The sequence below is a fragment of the Ictidomys tridecemlineatus genome, chromosome 10 (assembly GCF_052094955.1).
Source record: "Ictidomys tridecemlineatus isolate mIctTri1 chromosome 10, mIctTri1.hap1, whole genome shotgun sequence".
NCBI classification, from domain to species: domain Eukaryota; kingdom Metazoa; phylum Chordata; class Mammalia; order Rodentia; family Sciuridae; genus Ictidomys; species Ictidomys tridecemlineatus.
The window spans coordinates 10,702,498-10,724,008 of record NC_135486.1 but is presented as its reverse complement, the minus strand read 5'-3'; the positions used below and the strand labels follow the sequence as shown (position 1 = coordinate 10,724,008).

At 48.6% G+C, this 21,511-nt stretch overlaps 1 long non-coding RNA gene across 1 annotated transcript in view; it reads left to right on the top strand.

Moving 5' to 3' along the window:
- The first annotated feature begins 18,018 nt into the window (after positions 1–18,018).
- LOC120887389 (uncharacterized) overlaps positions 18,019–21,511 on the top strand; it is a 178,854-nt gene continuing 175,361 nt past the window's right edge. The window contains exon 1 of the long non-coding RNA XR_005730624.2: positions 18,019–18,390. This is a non-coding gene — a long non-coding RNA (uncharacterized LOC120887389). The remainder of the gene's footprint in view (positions 18,391–21,511) is intronic.

Here is a 21,511-nt window from a genome sequence, read left to right as displayed (position 1 = left end):
CGTTCTGACACTAACAGGAATCCTGCCTGTCCATGAACACGGGAGACCTTCCAACTGTTCACCTGGAGTAAAGTCCAAGCGCTTCCCGGGCTTCCCTGGACTTACTTGCTCTGGGCCTTCTTACTGCCCCACCTTTTCTGAACACACTGCCCTCCTCTTTCTCCGTGTTCTGGTCAGGCCAGTCTTCTTTCCATCCTTTGACCATGCTGTGCTTCCTTGCATACCCAGGGGTTTTCATGTGGGTCCCTTTTGCCTGGACTGGTCATTTCATCTCCAACTTAATGTCACTCTCCCAGCCCCCACCATGAACACATCCTGTCAATTCACACCCCGCAACATTCCTTGCTGTGTCCACTACCATGGGCTAGGCCAGCACCACGTGCTTTCCGTGGATCAACAGATGAAGTTCTCACATCACCTATACAAGACAGGAACTGTAAGACCACAGTTTAACAGAGGAGAAAACCCACAATCTGCCCATTCCCCTTTTACATGACAACTTCCTTTTTTTTTTTTTTAGGTTTTTACTTCTGTATAACTCCTCACAGATGCTCTCCTTGACTCCTCGACCTCTAACATGTTAATTTCATCCTCATCCTCCTGTTAACACGTTCATGACTGTATAGCTTGTGATTTCCTTGTTCACTTGTGCTTTTGTCACTGTGGATTGGGATCAGGTCTCTCTCATTCGCTGCTGTAACCCCCATGACTCTTCACAGCACCTTACCCTTAAACCCCTGTTGAACGAGGGAATGGGGGAATGAATGGAACCTTCCGTAGAACTTAGGGAGAGGGAGGGGAAGGGGTGAGAGGGTACTGGGGACACTCAGTGAATCATAGATGGGGTGTCCACATCCACACCACTTGCTCCACCCCATTCTAGTCCTTCTGAAACAACAGAATGATCATAAAAAGTTAAATAAAAAAGAGTGTGAAATTGCTTAAGATGAAGACTGTTTACTTGTATTTATTTCTGTGACCATAACCTGGGCCCCCACATAACAAATACCCCTGGGGCACCTACTGAATGGCAGAAATGGTCTAGACCAACTGAGGAGGCAGAGTCAGGGTTGAGCAGGTGGAGGTGGGGGGGATCACCTTACCTGCACCAGCCTCTCTGGATGGGATTTGGGGAGCCACTGCAGTGGACGGTCACTCCAGGAGTCAGGCTGGGCCCTGAAGGCCAACCTGGGGAGTATCCATGTGTATCATGGAGAGAGAAATTCCACCAAAAATCTTTGCACAAGTAGTTTGGGGATTACTGAGCATCATAAACCCTCAATATAGGACAACTGTTAAATCTGTGGCTTAAGGGCTTTCCTATGATGCCCTCGGCTTGCTTTAAGGGAAGTCACATGAAATGTAGCTTCTCTGTGCCACTACCCTCCACGAGGACCCACAGTTTCAGCATCAGTAAAGTTATGCTAGATAAAGCTAGTGTATGATTACCTTGTAGCTCATTGCATTTTTACCTTTAGATAGGTCCAAAAGGAATCTGGACATCACATTTAAGCTACTTATGTAATTGTTCAAGTCTTTTCATCTTGCATTTCTCTATTTTATTACTTCTGAACTTCCTATTACTCTTAGGTGTTGAGTTTTTCTTTATTTTAATGTTTTTCTTTTTATTTTTAGTATTCTATATTTTAGGGATTTTATAATTTCCCCCTAAATACTTTTTGATATTTTTTCCCCTAAATACTTTTGATTATGCACACAAGAAAGGTTTCATAGACTTAGAAATATTTTTAGGTGTTCTATTTTTGTTTTTTTCTAGTGAGAAGGTGACAGTATTTTTTCTTTTTTTTTTTTTTGACGTGGAATTGGTATTGGTGTATGGATAGTAGGTTGTCCATTTTTCTCTAAGCCAACTCCCTTTAGAGTCATTTGGTCCTCAGGAGGACTAAGTCAGATTAATGGAGGGGAAAGACTGGTATAGCAATGATCCTGCCTCAAATTTCATGAGGCCTGATGTGGAGAGTATTAAGAGTTCCTGGAGAGTTGCCGTCCAACCTTAAAAAATCATTAAGTGACTATAGGGGGAGGCTACATCCCAGCTTGACTCTCCGAATGCTGAATGGGCACCTGCTCAGAGGCTGACGCACCTGAGTGTGAGCACTTCATTTTCTTTTATCATTTCCCACCCCTACCTTTTCCCGTTTCAAGGGAAGATTAAGTTATATGCAGAGTGGTGGTTCTCAAATGTAGTCTAGTGATTGTTGGGGGTGTTTTAAGACCTTTCAGGGGCCCATGAGATCAAAACTAGTCTCAAAACTAAGGCTAAGCAAGGCACAGTGCTGCACACCTATCAGCCAGTAACCAGGGAGTTGGGGCAGGATTGCAAGTTCCAGGCCAACCTGACAAAACCACATCTCAAAATAAAATAAAAAGGGCTGGGGACACAACCCAGTGGTAAAGTGCTTGCTTAGCATGCCTGAGACACTGGATTCATTTACCAGTGCTACAAAAAACAAAAACACTAAGATGTTCTTTGCTTTATTCACTCCTCTGTCTCCTGGTGTACAGAGGAGCTTTCCAGAGGCGACACAATGTGTGCTACCACAGAGTGAATATGAAGCAGATATTTTTAAAATGTTAGAAATGACATTCTTTTTTATCAAAATTACTTTTATTTTGAAAAAATATGCTTTAAAAAGTAAAAAAATGGATTATTTATTTAACATGTGGTGCGATGATAATAGTTATATTTGAATAAATATATATTTTAAATAGTCCTCATTTGAAATTTTCATCAGGATGGATATTGTTAGTATTGCCAGTTCTTATGGAAAATGAAAAAGAGACGGGATTAAATGACCCTTTTTTTGTAATGTTCAAGAACATGAAGAGGTCCTGAGAACAAACTGCTTGACCAACCTCTTTTGCTTTGTGCAGGGGTGGTCACTGAATTAAAGGTACAGCCTACCAGGTGCTATTGGAAGAGAAGGTGGAGTTGTGTGGGGTCAGTTCACCCTGGACTGAAGGCTCTCCGAGGGCAGAGGCTGTTACTTCCCGCAGCCAGCGTCGTCTCCCCCAGTGTCCAGCATTATATTCAACACTTGAGAATAACTTGGTAAAATTTGGGAATTGAATAAACTGACATTCAGAATACAACCTACCTTGGTGGACAGAGCATTGACGTGGCATAGAGGGCCTAATTAGGGGCACTCCTACCATCTGCGGTCTGGGCCAGCTTTCATCCGCTCAGTTTTCAGCCCATTCGTTTATTCGCAGATATTTATTGAGTGCCTATTATGCACCAGGTGCTATGTCAGGCCTGACTCAAAGTCATATTCCTTCTCCCATTGTCTCATCTCTGAAAAAGAAGCTTGATAACCCATGAATGCCCTTCCAGAAGAGTCGTCTTCTGGGTAACTCAAAACCTCCTCTCTGTCTCTTTTGGATGCACTAACATAAGAAGAAAGGTAGCTTTCCTCGGGCAAGAAGCATGGCTGCTGTAAGTGCTCCTGCAGACCCTTAAGTGGCAGATGGCCGACTGCTTTGGCATTTTACAGATTGAAATGGTCAAGTTCATAAATGAAAAACGTCTAAAGCACGCAATCAGCTAGCTCAATCATATTTCTTGGGTTTACTCAGTAATAGACTTCAACTGAATAATCTCAATAAAGGGAACTGGGAACCCTACCAGTGTCTCTCCCCTCAGAGAAAGATGAGGCTGAAAGGTCTTCGGTGAGACATCTGAGAGATTCCACGCAGCGTATGCAAGTTAGGAAACTATTCACTGCTCTAAATGGGCCACGGCTCTGAAAGAATGAATCTCCTTCTCCTTTAGTCGTTTGTCTGCAGCTTCCATTCTGGTTGGTGAAATCTGAACATTAAAGCTCCATGTGCCTGCATCCTGGAGGCCTGTATGGCTAGATGCCCGCCAGGATTAGTTTTCTGCAGCTTAGGTTGCAGTATCAAGCAACCCCCGAAGCTCAGTGGCTTACAACAAAAAGTTAATTTCTTACAACAAAAGTTAATTTCCTGATCACATTTTGGTTTGGTTGTGGGTTATGAGGGCACCTTTCCTGCTCACATATCTTTTTTTTTTCCTTTAAGAATCAAAGTGGAAAAAGCAGCCAACATCTGGGATAATGAAAACGAAAGAGACACATTTTTGAACAATACCAATACCGTGACTTTTATGCATAATGCGACCTATTGTCCCTTTGGTTCGCATTCAGTTGGCCAAAGCAAGTCACATGAAGTCCAAGGTCAACAGGGAAGGGACAATACTCCTTTCACAAGGAGGTTTTGTAAATGGCCTGGCAATGGTCAGGGACGTCTATTTCTCTTACGGGGAGAGTAAACAGTTGGGAATGAGAATGCCATCGATCTCACTGTTCTTTCTTTGCAAGATGTTATATAAATGGATAGCTTTTCTTTTTTTTACCCGTTTCATTTTACTCTGTGATAGCTAAGAAGGAAAGTGGGTATTCCTTGACTTCATGAACTTAAAAGAGATGCTTATGGCTTGCTGGAGCACAGTTCTGGGTCATTTCTCAGCATCAAAGATGTGTTTTGGTCTTTTCTGCAATGGAATTAGAAAAATGTAGGAAAATGATAGAAAACAACTCTTTTCAGACACATACCCTCCCTGAAGACGGTTTTCCTCCTTGTCCCTGACATCTCATAGAAGGGAGGCAGTGAGCAAAAGGTCTGGCGAGTAAGAACTCTCTCCTTTATCCGGGTGCATTCCTGGGAGCCTCTCCTGTCCTGTCTCTGAGCCCTGCCATTGAACTCTAGAAACAAAGATTGGAGGAAATGGCCCAGAAATGCAAAATGTACTCATTATCCCCCACCCCCAACTCTCTCATCTCTCTGCTTCTGCTGTAATTCAGGCCATTAACACTTTGCACCTGGACTGTTACAATTGTTTTCTAATTGGTTTCTCTGCTTTCATATTTAAACCCCGATAATCTATTCTCCACTTGAGGAATCCTTCTAAAGCATAAACTAAATCATGTTACCATTCTGTAAAAAATTATCCCCCATTCCCTACCTCTTTGAGCCACAGTTTAATTACCTGAAAAGTGGGATAATATCCGCTTTGTGGGCATGGGTATGAGGATCAAAGGAAATGGCAGATCCGAAGTGCCTGAGGCAATATCTCAATAAACGGCAGCTAATAATTATCTTGATGAAATTCAGAGTCCTTTCTCAGGACCTCCTAGGCCCTCCAGATCTGGTGGCCAATGTCATCAGCTACATTTGCTACCTGTCCCCACTGCTATAGCTCTGCCAAGCCGCACTCAGCCCCCTGACTAGCCACCTCCTCTGCAGCTCCAAGCACTGCCTGTGTGCTCATGTCTGGATGCTTTTCCTTGCCCACTCCACCTGGCTTCCCTGCTTAGAATGAAGAAGTGATTCAAAAGTTGCACCGTGTTGCTGCTCCCGACCCCTCTGGGAGAATTACTGCTGAGTCAGGCCACTTCTGCTTCTGTATGGCCCTGTCTTGATTTTGTTTGTCTTTTCTGCTGGTCTGTGATACCCTTGAGTGGGGAAAAGACTGTCTTAATGATCTCTCCATATGGACCACAGTGCCTGGCAGGTAATAGGTGCTCAACGAAGCTTTTTCAATGAGAGAATGAATGAATGAATGAATGAATGAATGAATGAATGAATATGCTCAATAGTTAAAACAAATGAGAGTCTGTAGGAAAGAACTTAATAAAAGAGAGATTATGATTAAACAAAGGACACTCTAATATAAGAGGATTTGAGGCTTGGACTGAGGAAAAAAAGAGAGCAGGTCCATATCTTGTGTTGTGAGGGGTCTACACAGCTTCGGGTAAAAGTGACTGTAGTACATATGTCTTTAGGAAGGTAAGTTCATCATGAAAGAAGTTCTGAGTTAAAAAGTTAAAAAGCTACACATGGGCTTTTTCTTGACATAGTAAGTAGGTCCTCTGTAGATGGGATCCTTAGTATCCTAAATCTTGAGGTGTCCTGCTGTTCCTAGGGTTAGCCAGCCTCCTTGGGCTGAGTAGGCAAGCAAGGGTGAGATTAAACAAGTAATCCCATTTGCTTGCCGTACACATCACTGTTTAGCTAGAAAAAATTAAATTCCTATTCAACCTCTCAGCGTGTTGAATAAATGCTTTGGGGCCATAGAACCATGAGTGAGGCAGCACAGAGCAAAGCCCTTCCGGGAGTGACATATTTATTAACCTCACTGAGTCAGCAAGCTCTGCTGCACCCGGGGTGCTGGTTGGGGACCAGGCAGGCGGCAGCACAGAGAACCTGGTAAGCAGGCTCACCTCTCCTTGCTCCGGTGACACAGGACACAGTGCCACACAGAGGACGCTGCTCCGGTGTCACTCTCAGGCAGGCCGGGTTCGAATGCTGCTTCTGTCACTCTGAAGGCTTGTGAAGATGGAGTTGTCACTCATGACCAAAGCTTCCATTCCTGTTTCCCCCACAGCTGCCACTTACGGAGAACCTTTTCTGTACTGCGCAATGGGGTGCCTCTGCTTGAACCAGGCTCTTCATTACATCACTTTTATTGTGGCAAAATACACAATAATGTGGAATTTACTCTTTCAACCGTTTTAAGTGTCCAATTCAGTGCTGCTCCATAGTCTCACTCTGATCTTGTCACATCTTATTTAGTTTTACATCATCCCTCGGAGGATGGCCTTATCATCTGCCTTTCACAGCTAGGTAAACTGAGGCTCTGGGAAGTAAGTTGTGATGACTCTTTTAAGTGAGACCCCAGGACACGTTGGGTACTAAGTACATGGGTGCTGGGGTTATTACTTTTCTTCAGGCTTCAGGCCAGGAGGTCTTATCAGTGTTGTGTAGGTCTTATTAGTCCTTAGGAAGGGAAAGGAGGGTGGGAGCTCTGGAGCAGGGATCCCTGCACCAGGCCAGGGAGGCAGGGAGAGCTCCCTAGACTGGCCCCTGGGCACAGGCCCTGGCCTTAGCATTCATGGCTCAGGGCTGACCCTTCCCAACCAGAGCCCCGGGCAAGGAAATGAGTTAAGCCTGTCTTCAGACACGTTTGTATTGATTCTGTCAGTTTCTTGCTGCTTGCTGACAGGAGATAGATGGCTCATAACGCAGCTGGGCACAGCACATTACGTCCCCGTCTCGGGGCTCTTAAATCATTTCGAAATTTTAAATTCCCTAATCAATATTTTATCCGCAGCCCAAGACAGTGAATGGGCCGGCTTATCTCAGGGGTGTGTGCTCATGCCCTGGGACCTCAAGGCCAGCCCAATCTGGAGGGGACAGCAGGCTGTGTCCTCCCTGGGGTCTGTCATTTATGTCTGGCCAGGACCAGAATGGGCCTTGGAAGTCACATGGTCCCAGTGTACCCCTTTCAGATCTCAGCCTAAAATGTCTCTTGTTCAGAGAGGCCTTCCCTGCCTGCCCCCCCAGACAGTCTACACTGCCCATCAGGATGGGAGCTCCTTTTGAGCCAGGACCTTCATCCCAAGTGGACAGTTAAGTGATGAACAAATATCGGCTGAATGAGAGAAGGGAATTAGGGGGTTTTGAGAAGAGGACTGCATCGAGGAGAGTGGAGAGGAAGAGGAAATGATAGATCAGCTCCACCAGAGGGCCAGTGGCCCTTGGGTTAGTGGGTCCTGGGCTAACTCCCTACCCACTAGAGTCGTGGCCCCCTGTCTGGGCAGCTCTGACGGCTGCACTGTTCTTCCCTGTTTGGAGATGAAATCTGACCCCTTATAGCTTCTACCCTTTGGTCTTCAAATCCTGTGGCCCCCTGGAAGCCATGCTCCATCAGCAGGAAGGCCTGGAGGCACAGGAGCTCCCCGTTCCCCCTCCTGGGCCAAATGCACTGCAGAAACCAGAGGGAAGAGCTGTGGGGATCTAACGGCACACCGCGTGGCGAGTTTTGCTGTCGGAGTTAGCTTGCTTTTCTAAGGAAACATGCAGGGAATTCTGGGTCAGCATTCTTGAAATCTTCCCAGAGAGAAAGGAGGTTTTGCCAAGAGCAGAGCAGAGAAGCCAAGTACTTGGCTGTTTCCCATTTTGAGGGCTGTGTTATAGACGCAGGGGCGACGATAATGCTCTCTTACGCATCCCCACTGCTTTACACATTGCAGAGCATCTAAGCGATGCTCACCTCACTCTTGTATCTAGGTTAGCTGTTACTACCTCCAGAGAATAAGGGACTTGCCTAAGACCATTCTGCTTGCAAGAGCTCAACACCCTTGTTCCTCCTCAGATGCTGTGTTCACACACCATGGGTGACTTCAGGCTTATCTGTGATTATATAGAGCAGTGCTTCTCAAACCTGTGTGTGCATAAAAACCATCTGGAACTTTGTTAAGACACAGATTCTCAGAGATTGTCATCCCCCAGTTCTGAGGCAGGAGTCCCTAAAACTTGCAGATCTAACAAGCTTTTGGGTGATGCTAATGCTGTTTCTCATGGGTCCTGCTGGGGGCCGAGGCTGGTGGTAGAACACTGGCTGTCTCTGAACCCTGGTAGGTAGCAGGTCAAGCATGTGGTGAAGCTGCTGCAGGCAGTGTCTTATTTGGTCTTGCCACCCATCATGAGATGACTACATCTATTTTTCCTTTTTAGGTTCAGAGGTGTTAAGTGGTTTGCCCAAAGTCCCTCATTTGGTAAGTGGCTGAGTCTGACTTTAGCTGGACTTCAGCAACAGATTGAACCCCAAGGACACGGGGTTTGTATAAGGAAGAGAGATTGCTGGCTAACAGGGTCTTCTGTGCTTACTGTCCACTGGGCACTATGATGAAATCGGATGTCCCTTGGGTTTGGAAAGAGCCTCCTCCTCTGCCTAGGAGTCTCAGGGATCCTGGAAGCTGGGTGCACCCTCTACTGCCTAGTTCATGAGGCATCAGAGCCCACCCACAGGATCACTGAAACTTCGGCCGGCTTTCAAATGCCCTGGCCCAGGCCAGAGCAGCCGGGGGAAACTTGCAGAACGGTCAGGTTCACCGAGGGACCCAACTAGAGCATTTGTTGGGTGCTCTTCAAGTTTTCCTGCTTTTTCATGTTTGAAGAGGATGAGAGGCATTAAACTCCCCCAATTAATATATTAGCCGCTTCACGAACTCCTCCCACAGGTCTTTGCATTTAGAAAAGGATTAAGAGCGAAGACAACTGTGAAACAACGGACTTCATTTCAAAATGCTGAGGATGTGACAGTGTCGGCAGGCAGGAGAGAGGACTTGGGACGGGGCCTTCCCGTCTTTCCCCTCACAGCCCTGAGTACAGCCTAAGTAAAGACAGGCTTCCCCTGGGCGCGAGGCTTCATGGAGGGCGGAGACTGCATCTGTTCTCTCTTAGAGTTGCGCCAAATCAAGGCAGGCAGTGGGTTTTCACTTAGGTACGTCTCAGATGTGCAGGCACATGACATCGTTTTTCTAGAATCATAACTAGTGCCATGTTTGCTGTTGTAGAAAGACTTAATCTTGACATTTAAAGGCAGCTCAGTGAAATTTAGGCCTAATTTGCAGTCTTTCTTCAATGATATTTAAACAACAAAAACTCGGTCATTTTAAAATTCAAACTTCCTATCAGGACCATTGTCCCCTGGCGTGTGACGGTCTGTGTCTTGGCGGACCTCCGGCGTGCAAAGGCTCGTCTCTGTCCTTGCTTCTTGTTGCAATGGTTGCCAAGTGTCTGCTGTGAGTGTAGCATGTGCTCTGTCCTCTGGGGTCTGTCCCTGCAACTTTGCCCACTGCCCAGCCAGATCATGAACTGACTCAGTTCTTGCTACCCCCAGTGCTCCCCTGAAATGTCTAGAGGGAAACCTGTGTGTGTGTTGGTAGTGCACCCCCTCCCTAGAGTTGAGGATCACCTGAGGAGAGAAGGGTCCTTTCTCCCCACTTGGTGTTCTGGAAGGAGACCCCTGGATAGGCACTGGGAAGGGGCAGGCTGGGTCCTTTCAGGACACTTGGTCCCTGGAACCCTCTTCTCTGCCATCTCCTGAGCTTCTCCTCCTCCAGTAGAAATATGCTGCTCCCCCGCCATGTCTTCTGCTCTGCCCACCCTGAGGGGTGTGGAAAGACTCTCTTTTTCTCAGATGCCTGGCACTTGCACTAAAAAGCCAGGGCTTTCAAAATTATTGTTTTTCTTGTGAATTTAAAAAGTCAAACTTGAATGTCAAACCCATTGCTTCTTAGAAAACGAATTCCTGTTTTCCCTCCCGCCCCACCACCCCAAAGCTGTGGATAACTCGGAGGATGAAGGGCTGGTGGCAAACAGGCTACTGAATTGCCAGGGATGGAAATGACAGTCCTGCTTCATTTCTAAGTATTTTTTTCTTACAGACTATTTTATTTTATGGTTTATTCTTCATTTTATTCAGCAATTACATTGTTCAAGGCAAAGTATTAGAACATGTTTCCTGTGCAAGGGAGCAACATTTATTAAATCGAGGATGCCTACAAATTTCCCTTTTCCCATCAAAAATAATCTTGTCATCTAGCTCAATTTTGTTTCTCCTTTTCCTTCCAGAGAAAAAGAATTCTTATTTGTTATTATTATTTGTTGAGGGGTCAGGCTAATCTGTATCATAAACTGTTGAGAAAGGGAGCAGGAGGATTTGGAGCAAAGAAACTGTCCCCCCTCCACTTCTCCCCCTTCCCCACCTTTCCCTTCCCCCTCTCCTCCTCTTCCCCCTCCCCTCCCCTCCTCGGCCTTCTCTTCCCTTCCCTCTCTTTTCTAGGGATTTTCATCAAGATTTCGGGTTCTTTTCTTCATGCCCTGCTGTGGGGGACACTGGGCACTGGCCCCGCTGATGGCAACACGGTTCCTCTGTCCCACTGGGCCATCGTTCCGCTCACTCACAGCTCCTTCTAGAATGTCCTGGGTAAGGAGCCACAGTCAGGCTGGAATTTAGGCTGCCCTATGTTAAGCACTGAGGTCCCAGGTGATCCCGGCAATGCACCCAAACCTCAGGGAGGTGGAGAGGAACGGGAGCCCAGGCAGTCAGGGCTGAGTGGTGAGTGGTGTCACCTGGCAGGTGCTCGAGGCCCTGGCTGCCCTGGAGGCTGCCCGCAGGAGGAGCCATGGGAGGCACTGAAGCCGGGGCGCTGGTGTGTGGGTGGTCTGAGGAGGATGCTGTTCAGGGGCGAGGTGAGTAGAACTGACGGACGGTTCTCAACAAGGGAACTCGGGTCCGGAGCCAGGAAAAGGAATCAGGATCAGGTGGAGATGGGGCCTTGTTCCTGGAGGGACAGTGGAGGTGGGGAGGGAAGGGAGGCCGGGCAGGGAGAGGGGGAGCAGAGCACCAGGCTCCATCTGGGTTCTGGGGGGGACTCTGCGTTTTCATGAGGACACCCCAGCCTGCCTGGGAGTTGAGGTGCTCTGCCTTCTCGCCCCGCCGGCTGTCCACTCCGTCCCTCCTCTCCTTGATCCTTCTCTGACGGCTGGACACCGCAGGCTTTGTCTTGTGGCGCCAGTGCGCTGCTCTGTGAGGACAGGAGGCGGGTGCTCAGAAGTCTCATTAGCTTTGCTCGGCACGTCGGTGTGGCACTTGAAGTTTTTCAAAGGAATGGCTGATGAGGGGAGGGTTGCTGTGAAGGAGCCAGGCAGCCTTTCCTTGGTGACACTCTGTCCCCAAAGATCTGGCGCTGGGTTCTGTATCTGCCGCTCCCCAACTGTGCCCATTGGATTCAGATCACTGTGAGCCTGTCATTCTCCCTGAGCACACACAGAGCCCAGCGCAGCCCCCCTACACCCCCCACAACGGGAGGTGATTATTCCCCTTGCCTGCATGTTCCTAGCGTCCACGAGCCGGGAACGGGAGAGAAAGGTACTCGGTGGCTGTTGAGTGTTGTGGCTGGTTGCTGATGGACAGGAGCATCGTTCCAACAGTTGCTTTTTATTTAGCACCTTCTGTAAGCCAGGCACTGTGCCAGCTTTCATGATTCCCATTTTGCAGATGATGAAATTGATTTGGGGGAAACAAATGACTTGCTCAAAGCCACATGGTTAGTAAGTGGCTGAGCTGGGATATAAGTCCACATGATTACATGTTTCCGGAGAAAGGGCCAAAGGGCCATAAGTCAGCCTGCTTCCCGCTAAAGTTGATGCTTTTCCCACATTGCCTCCTATTCAGACTCGGGGTTCCTAATTTCTCTTGGTCAGAGGGTCAGATTTGCCCAGTGTCCAATCTTTTGCAAAGTTTTAGTGTAGTGGCTCTTAAATTTTGGCACACAGCAGAATCAATGGGAGGTCTTGTTAAAATACAGATCCGCTGAACCTGATTAATATGTTCAATTAATGCACATTAGTAAAACAAAACACAAAAAGCATCCCAAAAGCTACCCATCCGGCAGTGCTGGAGTGGGGCTGCAGCATTTACACTACTCGCAAGTTTCCAGCTGCTGCTGGCACAGGCTGCGCACCGAGGACCACTGCCCAGCGAAGCAGGGGCGGGTCGGCAGGAAGCTCCCGTGGCTCCGTCCCCTCAGCCCATGACTGCTGCCGGGCAGTGCTGCTGTCACACCTGTGCTCATCGATTGCTCCCTGGACATTGTTTCTCAGGCTACTTGTACCTGTTCCAGTTCATCGTCTCCCTTTCTCTAGGCAAAGTTTAGGGGAGGTCCCCTTTAAACTCACAAGGGTGGTCACCTGTTACTCAGTAACATAGGTCAAGCCTGGAATTGGAATGCATGTTTATTTGTGGCCATTTTCCAGGAACCAGTAATCTAGTTTAGAGAATTAAAGAGCTCGGGGCATCCTAGATGGCTCATCTGAAGTTTGAGATTGGCAAAAATCTCATAAATGGATGAACTTTGCATCTCCACCCGGGACATCCAATGTAAATGGGAGGATTGTGAGGGGTCCTATCTGCATAGAAACCCACTGGGCACTGTGGCAGGTACATGAGCTCTGCTGCTAAGAGCATGGGCTATGGGGGTGGGTAGAGCTGGTTACGAATCCTGACCCTGTTCTTTGATGGCTGAGGGTCTGTGTGCATATTATTTAACCTTGTCCTGAGCCTCGTTTTCCCCCAGAATAAGGAGGATGTAAAAAATATTTAACCAACAGATATGGCCCGAGCATCTAGTCATCATAATGGAGAGAGGCCAAATCAGAAGGAAGGCCAGCTGTAAGCAAGCCAGAATCGCTGTGGACTGCTGGCTGGCGTCTCCAAGTATGTCAAGGTCGCATCTGTGGTTTGTCTCTGTGCAGGGGAAATGTGTTTTCCAAGTAAGGTGGAGGGGTGAGTGTGTGTGTGTGTGTGTGTGTGTGTGAGTGTGTGTGTATGTGTGTGTGTATGAGAGAGAGAGAGAGAGAGAGAGAGAGAGAGAGAGAGAGAGAGCGCACTCATGGGTGTGTGTGTGTGTGTGTGTATGTGGTATGTGTGTGTGTATGAGAGAGAGAGAGAGAGAGATATTGAGAGAGAGCACTCATGTGTGTATATCTGTGTGTGTGTGTATGAGAGAGAGAGAGAGAGAGAGAACACTCGTGTGTGTATCTGTGTGTGTGTGTATGAGAGAGAGAGAGAGAGAGAGAGAGAGCACTCGTGTGTGTATCTGTGTGTGTGTGTATGAGAGAGAGAGAGAGAGAGAGAGAGAGAGAGAGAACACTCGTGTGTGTATCTGTGTGTGTGTGTATGAGAGAGAGAGAGAGAGAGAGAGAGAGAGAGAGAACACTCGTGTGTGTATCTGTGTGTGTGTATGAGAGAGAGAGAGAGAGAGAGAGAGAGAGAGAGAGAGCACTCGTGTGTGTATCTGTGTGTGTGTGTATGAGAGAGAGAGAGAGAGAGAGAGAGAGAGCACTCGTGTGTGTATCTGTGTGTGTGTGTATGAGAGAGAGAGAGCGCGCGCGCGCACTCGTGTGTGTGTGTGTGTGTGTGTGTGTGTGTGTGTGTGTGTGTACTCAGAACAGCTGAAAGCTTTCCTGGGATGGAGCCACACATCCGGGGTCAGGAGGGAAGCCTCGGAAGGAAGCCTTCCATCACGGCCAGGTTGGCCTGCCACACCCTCTCTGACAGCCTGGATGCCGTTGGATGTGGAATCAAGACTGAAGAGAGAAGGACTCGTTGGTTGGCTTTTCCTGCTTTCTATCTTTGGGGAGAAACAAGACCAGAAGCCTATGGTTGCCTGAAACCTCCAAAAGTACAGAAGATTGTGCAAAGTCCTTTCAACTCACATAGCAGGGAGGACCTGAACACCCGGTGCACACTTTACAACTTTTGGCCCCCGAGTTAGTCCTGATAGGAAGTTTGCACTGAACTCCAAGACAGATGAGTTACGTGTCATTCTGGAAAAGTAAGTCAAAGAAAAGTATCGCCATGCCAGGCAAGTTCTGTCTGGGGCCTCACAAGAGAGATCCAGGCTTGTGGGGAGGAGTGTACCCTCAGTGCAGGCGGACAGCCTGGGTGGCTACAGAGCCTGGTCCAGGGCTGGTAACCTGGAGGGTGAGAGGGTCAGAGTCTGGGAGGGTGAAGCAGGGTGGCTATGGGCAGATGCACATCCCAACATTCTCTCCAAGGTCAAGTGTGACTTTCAACACCTCCTTCAGGAAAGCATGGCTGCCATGAAAGAGTATGTGAAAGTGTGTCTTAGACCACTTTGGCTGCTATAACAAAAATGTCATTCTGGGTGTCTGATAAACAGAAGTAAGTTCTCTCATAGTTTTGGCATGATGTCTAAGACTGAGGCTCAGGCAGATTTGGTGTCTGGTGAGTGTCTGTTGCCTATAGATGGCCCCTTCTCGTGTATCTTCACATGTGGAAGGGGTGAGCTCATTCTCTGGGGTCTTTTTAATAAGGATATTAATTTAATTCACTGGGAGGAGCCTCCCATGAGGAAGCCTCCCCTCCTGAGTAACTGCCCAAAGTCCCTACCTCTAACACCATCACCTTGGGGGTGAGGATTTCAGACTCTGAATTATGGGGGGACACTTGCATTCAGATGGACAGGGAGCTTCTTTACTTCAGCTCTAGGGAAAGCCAGTGATTCAGGCTCTGTACCCCCTGGAGGACCTGGGGGTGGTGCAGGGACCAGCCTTGGGGCAGGTTTGGAGGCAGACCTTCTGTCCTGGTGCACTTCTGAGCTGCCAGAGCCCAGACACCATCACTGACACACTGGTGGACTCTCTGGTGCCTCCCTTGGTTACTGCAGACCCTACAGTCCTCATTTCGACTGGTGCTATTTTACAAGGTGGCTGTTCCCTCCTTCCCTCCACCCTCTTGGCTTTTGAATAATGTGATGCTGTCCTTTGATGGTCCTCTTTCCCCAAACGTGTCTCCTTTGCAGTTCTTTGCTCCACCTGCATCTTTACCTTTGGTTCCCACTCTCATTCTCACCCCAGGTAACCAGACACTTTGATTCAGTAGCTCCAGGTCTCTACTGCCAGCCAAGAACTCTTTCCTAAATATTTGAATGGCCTCTGGATATTTTCATTTCAATTTCTGCCTGGACTATTGCACTGACCTCCTAACTTGGGTCTAGCTCCAGGCTCACATTTCCTTGCTGCCCAGATTTCTTTTCTAAATGACCCTTTAGCTCATATCATATCCCTGGGCAGTTTCCGCAACTCGCCTACATCCGCCCGACACCACCTAGTGGGGTTTGGAAGAGCCTTGCTCCCGGGCCCTGATTCCTCTCCGGGTGGGTTTCTGGCTCCTCTTTTACCCTGATCTCACCCCCTGGCCTCTCTGGACTTGTATCAATGTCCCAGATACACAGTGTGCTGTCACTCCCCCCACGGCAGCACGTGCATAGCAGGTGTGATGCTCACCACATGTCGTGCCGCTTGTTATTCTGTCTGTGGACTCCCTGAGGGCGGGGGTGGTGTCCTGTTCAGCTGTATCCCCGATGGATGCCTACAGATGGAATGAATCACGTCTGGGGACCCTTTCTTTAAGGTGATCGTAGTCCAAAGAACTTCAATCCAGGCACCAGAAACTTGGAGCTCTGGTTACGCTGACTGTGTTAAGCTTGGCACTGGGATCCAACCTGACTGTGTTCACCTCTCAGGGCCTTAGTTGCCTTCTCTGTGAAACGAGGGCATGACCACCACCGTGGGGCTTTCCCTCCCACACCTCCACCTCCGTCTCCTTCCCTAAATTCCGGATCCTTCCTTCATGGTGGCCTTAAGCACCCTCAGCCTTGATCCTGCTTTTCTTATCTCCTCTCTCACATTACCTTTCTTTATTTCGCCAGCAAAGGCAAGGCCACACTCTTCACTCAGCAAAAGCAGTATTTGTTGACATTTGGAGGGAAAAAAAATGAAGAGAAAAGTCAAAGATCCTTCAACATCTTGGTGTTTGAATATTTAAAGGCTGCGAATGTTGGAAATGCTGACAGGTGCCTTGTCAGGCTTCATTCTGATCCCTAGGCCCATTATTTACTCTCTAAAAGAGAAAGTCGCTCACTTCAAGGGGCCTTCTACAGAACAGATTAGTGATTCAACTCTCCTGCTGCCCTCTCTTCCTCCTGGACAAGTGTTTTCAGACCAGGGCCTCAGGGCCTGGGAGAGGGGTGGGAAGAGAATGAGTTGGGACAATGACTAAGGAGAAGGGCCCAGGGCTCTGGGACCCCTCTGGTTTTTTATCCTGGGATTCTGCATAAGATTTCACTGGAAAAAAAAAATCAGTCAGCAATGCTAACAAATGCATGAAAGCATCTGTCTGCTGGCCTGGAGTTAGAGCTTGTCTTGGTGTGCAGCCCTGGTGGGTTGTACTCACTCTGTGGCTGGAGTTTTGTCAATAAAAAGAATAGAAATTATTAATGCTTCCTGTCCTTACTCTCAGCCAAATTATTTTTGAGGAGCAGGGTTCCTGAACTGGCCTCCTTCCCATTTCTCCCTGGCCACAGGCTGGGTCTTGGCGGGGCGTCAAATGCCTTGGCAAAGGCTGGGGCAGAGCTGTTGGTGGCATTGCCACAGATGTGACATGGCTGTGGAGCCTACTTCTTTGTCTCAGGGCCTGGGCACTGGCTATGAGGCCATGCCTAGCAGGCAGGGGTGGTGTCTCTGCTGGCTCTGAACACCCCTGCCTTCCCACCCCCAGACCCACCAGATTCTCACTGTTTTCCCAGAGGCCCTGCTGGCCAGCGCCTTGGAAACAGGACACTCTCCGCTGGGAGGCTGCAGAACAGAGGAAGGCTGAGCATGGAGCAGAGGTGGGGGAAGCCTGTAGGGTGGCAGCCCTGGGTCTCGGTCCTGGCTGTGTGGCTCGGCCAGCTCTTAGGGAACTCTGTGTGCCTGACCCCGTGTAAGTCCCAAGGCAGGGAAAAAGGAACTTGTGTTCTTGTTGGGGAGAAAAAAAAATAACTTGTTTGGGTAGCAAAATAGTTCTCTTACTCCAAAACAAGACAGGGAGGGACCCAGGATTGGCAGGGGCACGGGACATGGGGTCCTTTACCCTCCAGGAAGAGTAGGAGGGCACAAAGACCTCTGGAAGAGTACTTAGCTCACCATTAGAGTAACAGGAGAAATCTGGGTCTTTTTGATTGCCCTGGTGATGGGTTTTGGCAGGAAACTAACCCTTGCTGTTTGGGATGTGTCCGTCGTGTTTAGTATTTGGGGAGAGAGTGACTGCAAACTGGAATGTGGAACTTGAAGTCCTTCTTCCTCCACATGGACCCTCAGGCCCCAGGTACATCCCCAACAGCAGAGATCGGGGGTGGAGTCGACCCACCTTGACCCATCGCCGGCGGCAGAGTCTGAGCAAGTTACAAGACCCCAGGTGGATATGGTGAAGGGGGTGGGTTCCGAGAGTAGAGGCATGGGGGGCCCAGAAGCAACGGGAACCTCAGGGAGGGATTCAGAGAGATGGATCTGGAGGAAAAGCAGCTTTGTGGAAGAGTGCGGAGTCCTCCAGGAGACCCCAGGGAGCATCCACGGGCAAACAGCTGGTGTCTTGGAGGCCCAACCTCAGAGAAGCGAGGGGATCTTGAGGCAACTGGGAATGCCTCGAGGACAGGCAGGGTTTGAGCCATGCCTGGAAGGAGCAGAAGGTTTCCGGGGACAGGTGCAGGGGACTGGTGAGGACATTTCCTGTGGAGACGGATGGGCCAGTTTTCACGTCCAGCCTCCCCGCAGCCTCCTGTCTGGTGGATGACCCCTCTTCTCCAACTGGGGCTGCTAAGCCCATAAATTTCACTGTGAACCACAGGGGCCAGGGACCCTCTTCCCACCAGCAGGACTGGGGCATTTATTCAAAATCGGGACTGGCCTTTTCTGGGGTCTGGCGGCAACAGCGGGCCTCACTCAGCCTCGAGAGCGGAAGCAGCGGAAGGCATATTTCACATTTCCAATTATGACACAATCTGGTCTGTGTGGAAGTGGGAGCCTGTTGACTTTAACAGCCCAGCTGTTCCTGTCTTCCGGACAGCAGTCGAAATATCTTCCGAGCAGGGGGACGAACAGTCTGAAGTTCTAATGGGAGCGCCGGGGGACGCCGCAGCAGAGCAGTGTGTTATGGTAATGTGGCTCTGGGGACCTGCGTGTTCCCTCCCCACACGGTGCAGACGGGAACCGCTGAGCACGCCCGTGTCGGGAAGGATGTCCTAAATGTCACTGTTCTGTGACAGGAGTACGTCCGTATCTCTTAAGTTGTCTTAAGGCCTATGTGACGGGAGTGTCATTTATCGGGTGTCCCACTGCCTCCCTCCCCTTTCCCTTCCCACTCTTAGCCTCCTGATGAGGAAAAATATGCAGGACTTTTCCTGATCATGGCAGCCTTCGCTCAGCCTGCTCTCCCCAGACCCTCAGCCCTTGTCATGGTTGGGATGGGGAGTGTTCCCCAAAGTCTCCTGTGTTGAGGGCGCCGTTCCCCCAACAGAGGTGGGGAGGGGTTGGATCACGAGGGCTCTGGGCTGGTCAGTGGTGAATCCACTGATAGCTGCGTGGACTACTGGGGGGTGGTGGAAACTCGGGCCTGTGGGGCATGGTTAGAGGAAGTAGGTCACTGGGGGCATCTTGGCCTTTGGAATTACACCTCGTCTCTGGCCCTTTCCTCTCCTTCTCCTTCCCAGTTGCATGAACTGAGCAGCTTCCCTCTGCCACTCCCTTCTGCCATGGTGTTTCTGCTTTGGAACTGGCCAACCGTGGACTGAAATCTCTGAAACCATAAGCCCAAATCAAGTTTTCCTCTTTTAAGTTGTTTTTCTAAGGTATTTGTTGTAATGACAAGAGCCGACCACACAGTCCCTTCCCCTGTCTCCCTCTGATTCCCTGTGAGGGGCTTTGTCTTGCACCAGGAAGGGGCAGGGCCTTCTAACCACCAAGGTTTTAAGATGTGGTTCCTGAGCCCACTTTCGGCTTCTGGGTTTCTAACTTCTGCTTACATTGTAATGCTTCACCTTTTCCTCCCCACCTTTCAAACCCCATCACTACTTCCCAGCCTTGTGGAAGAGATGGTTTCACAGAGCAGTGGAAAAAATGGAAATGCAATAGAAAATCTGATGCACCCTCTTCTAACACTACTGTGTGGTCAAAACGGCTCACTCGGTTGAGGCCCAGTCCTTTCTCTGGTTAACAGCTCAGCTGGTAGAGCAACTCTGGCTTCCCCACCAGAGTCAAACCAGTAGTCAAACCTCACATCTGATGTTTTGCCATAGTTCAGTCCCCATAAACAGACACAAACAGAATTTTGAGAAATGAAAACCAGCCTCATGCAAGCCGTCAACTTTCAAGTACTTTGCACATGGCAGTTGTGTGTCTAGGATTGTGGATGCAAAGGTTCTCCATCGAAATTTCAAAGTTTTTATTCTTGTGCCAGAAAGCCCGCCATTTTAGCAACTTCATTCTATTTGCAATATAGCCTCTTTTACTTGGAAGTGGTTTAAAAAGACATTGTCAGCTTATGTGTCCCAATTTTTAGCATCTGAAGATATCACCACAGTAATCATACCTGCATTCCCAGGATGCTGCCATTTGGTAAAACCATTGATCAAACTTCCAGACAAATTACACACAGGGAGATCATGCCATTTCTCCACTGTAACCCACATATTGGCCTAAATGGCTTCTACCTCCTTTGCCCCAAGGATTCTTGACTATTTCATGCTTGGAAATGAACCTTTACTGTAATTGAAGGTATTCAAAGAATTAGCTGCAGGCTCTGAATAGGATTCCCAGAGAGGAGCTCAAAAGTGCTCTGAATGGGGGCAGCATTGCAAAAGGAGACTATGTCCCAAAGGGTCCACTTGAAGGACATGGTCATTAGGTTGGGGGCAGAGGAGGCCTCTTCCCCTGGCTTTACCCACATGTGTGGAGGGCTGTGCTTCAGAATAACAGGGCTGGCTATTCTCTATCCTCTCCTTTACTCAGAGGGCAATAGTAACTGAACCCTGAAAGGCCTGGGCACAGGTGGCTCAGCCCCTCCTTGGCTCTACTTATCCACTAACCAGCCTGCAGATCTCCTGGCATGAACATTGGGAAGGTCTGTGCTGGGGGGTCTGATTAATTTTAAGATAATGCATTAGTGAATCCTCCTGGTCACAGATTTAAAACCTCATGGCAATGACACTGGTGATATTTTCAATTCTATCTATATGAGTCCTCAAGTGTCTCATTTGATTTTAATCTCCAGTTGAAGAATAAAGAGGTGCTATTTATTAGCCCTCTGAAACTCCATCAACTATGCTCATTTGGATGTATAAATTTCTGTTCTCTTTGCTATGCGGCCAGCTTCCTTGCTTTACAGTGGTGCCTGATGGAGTAAAACATAAGGAGACACAAGAGAGGAAATCTTTCTTGGTCCCATCCCTTTACTTGATTAACTTTAAAAATTCCTCTAGAAAATATGGGAAGAAATAGTTAAAAGGCCCATTTCCTGTGTGTGGAACTGGCCCTTTGCAAATGAGGGAGATTTTTCATGATGGGTTATTTGTAGATAGGATGAAAACAATTTTGAGGCAGTTCTTATTTCTCCCTAGATTTTAAACTCCACAAGGGCAGGGCCAATGTGACTTCTTCTTTCACTGTGGGGTGTGTTGCAGTTTCTCTTTGTCCTCTCGTTGGGCTCAGGCGTGGTTGTATTCTGAAGACAGATCCCAGAGTCTGCCAGTCAGCTGGGCCAGTGTCCCTGCTGAACCCTGGGAGGAGCCTCTTGTCTTCCTGGTCTCCATGGGTCCTTCTCGCCCCAGGAGGAGAGGGGACTCAGCTGACTTTTTCCTGGGGGTTGAGGAGAGCAGGACCTTCACTTAGGACCAACAGAAGTCCCCTCTCACTGGGATGTGCAGCCTGGGGAGAGGGTGTCCATCAAGCTTTGCTAGATTCTATAGGATCTGACCCAGGCTTCCTGTAGTCCCCAGGATGTCCCACCTGCTGCTTCCCCCAGATTCACCTTGGTGTCTAGAGATGTCAACAGCGACTTTGTTCAGAAAATCAAGATACATATGGAAGTAAAAGGGAGAATTTTGTGGTCAAGCCATCATTTTTTCAAGAATCCTCTTGACTATAGACTATCCCAACCAGGTATCAGGTCCTGGTCTGCCCCTAAGAAACAAGGTTCATCATGGTTTACAGATCACCTTGTAATCCCCAGGATGCTGGAGAACATCACACCCTTAGTGGGGGTAAAGAAAAATTCTGGCCC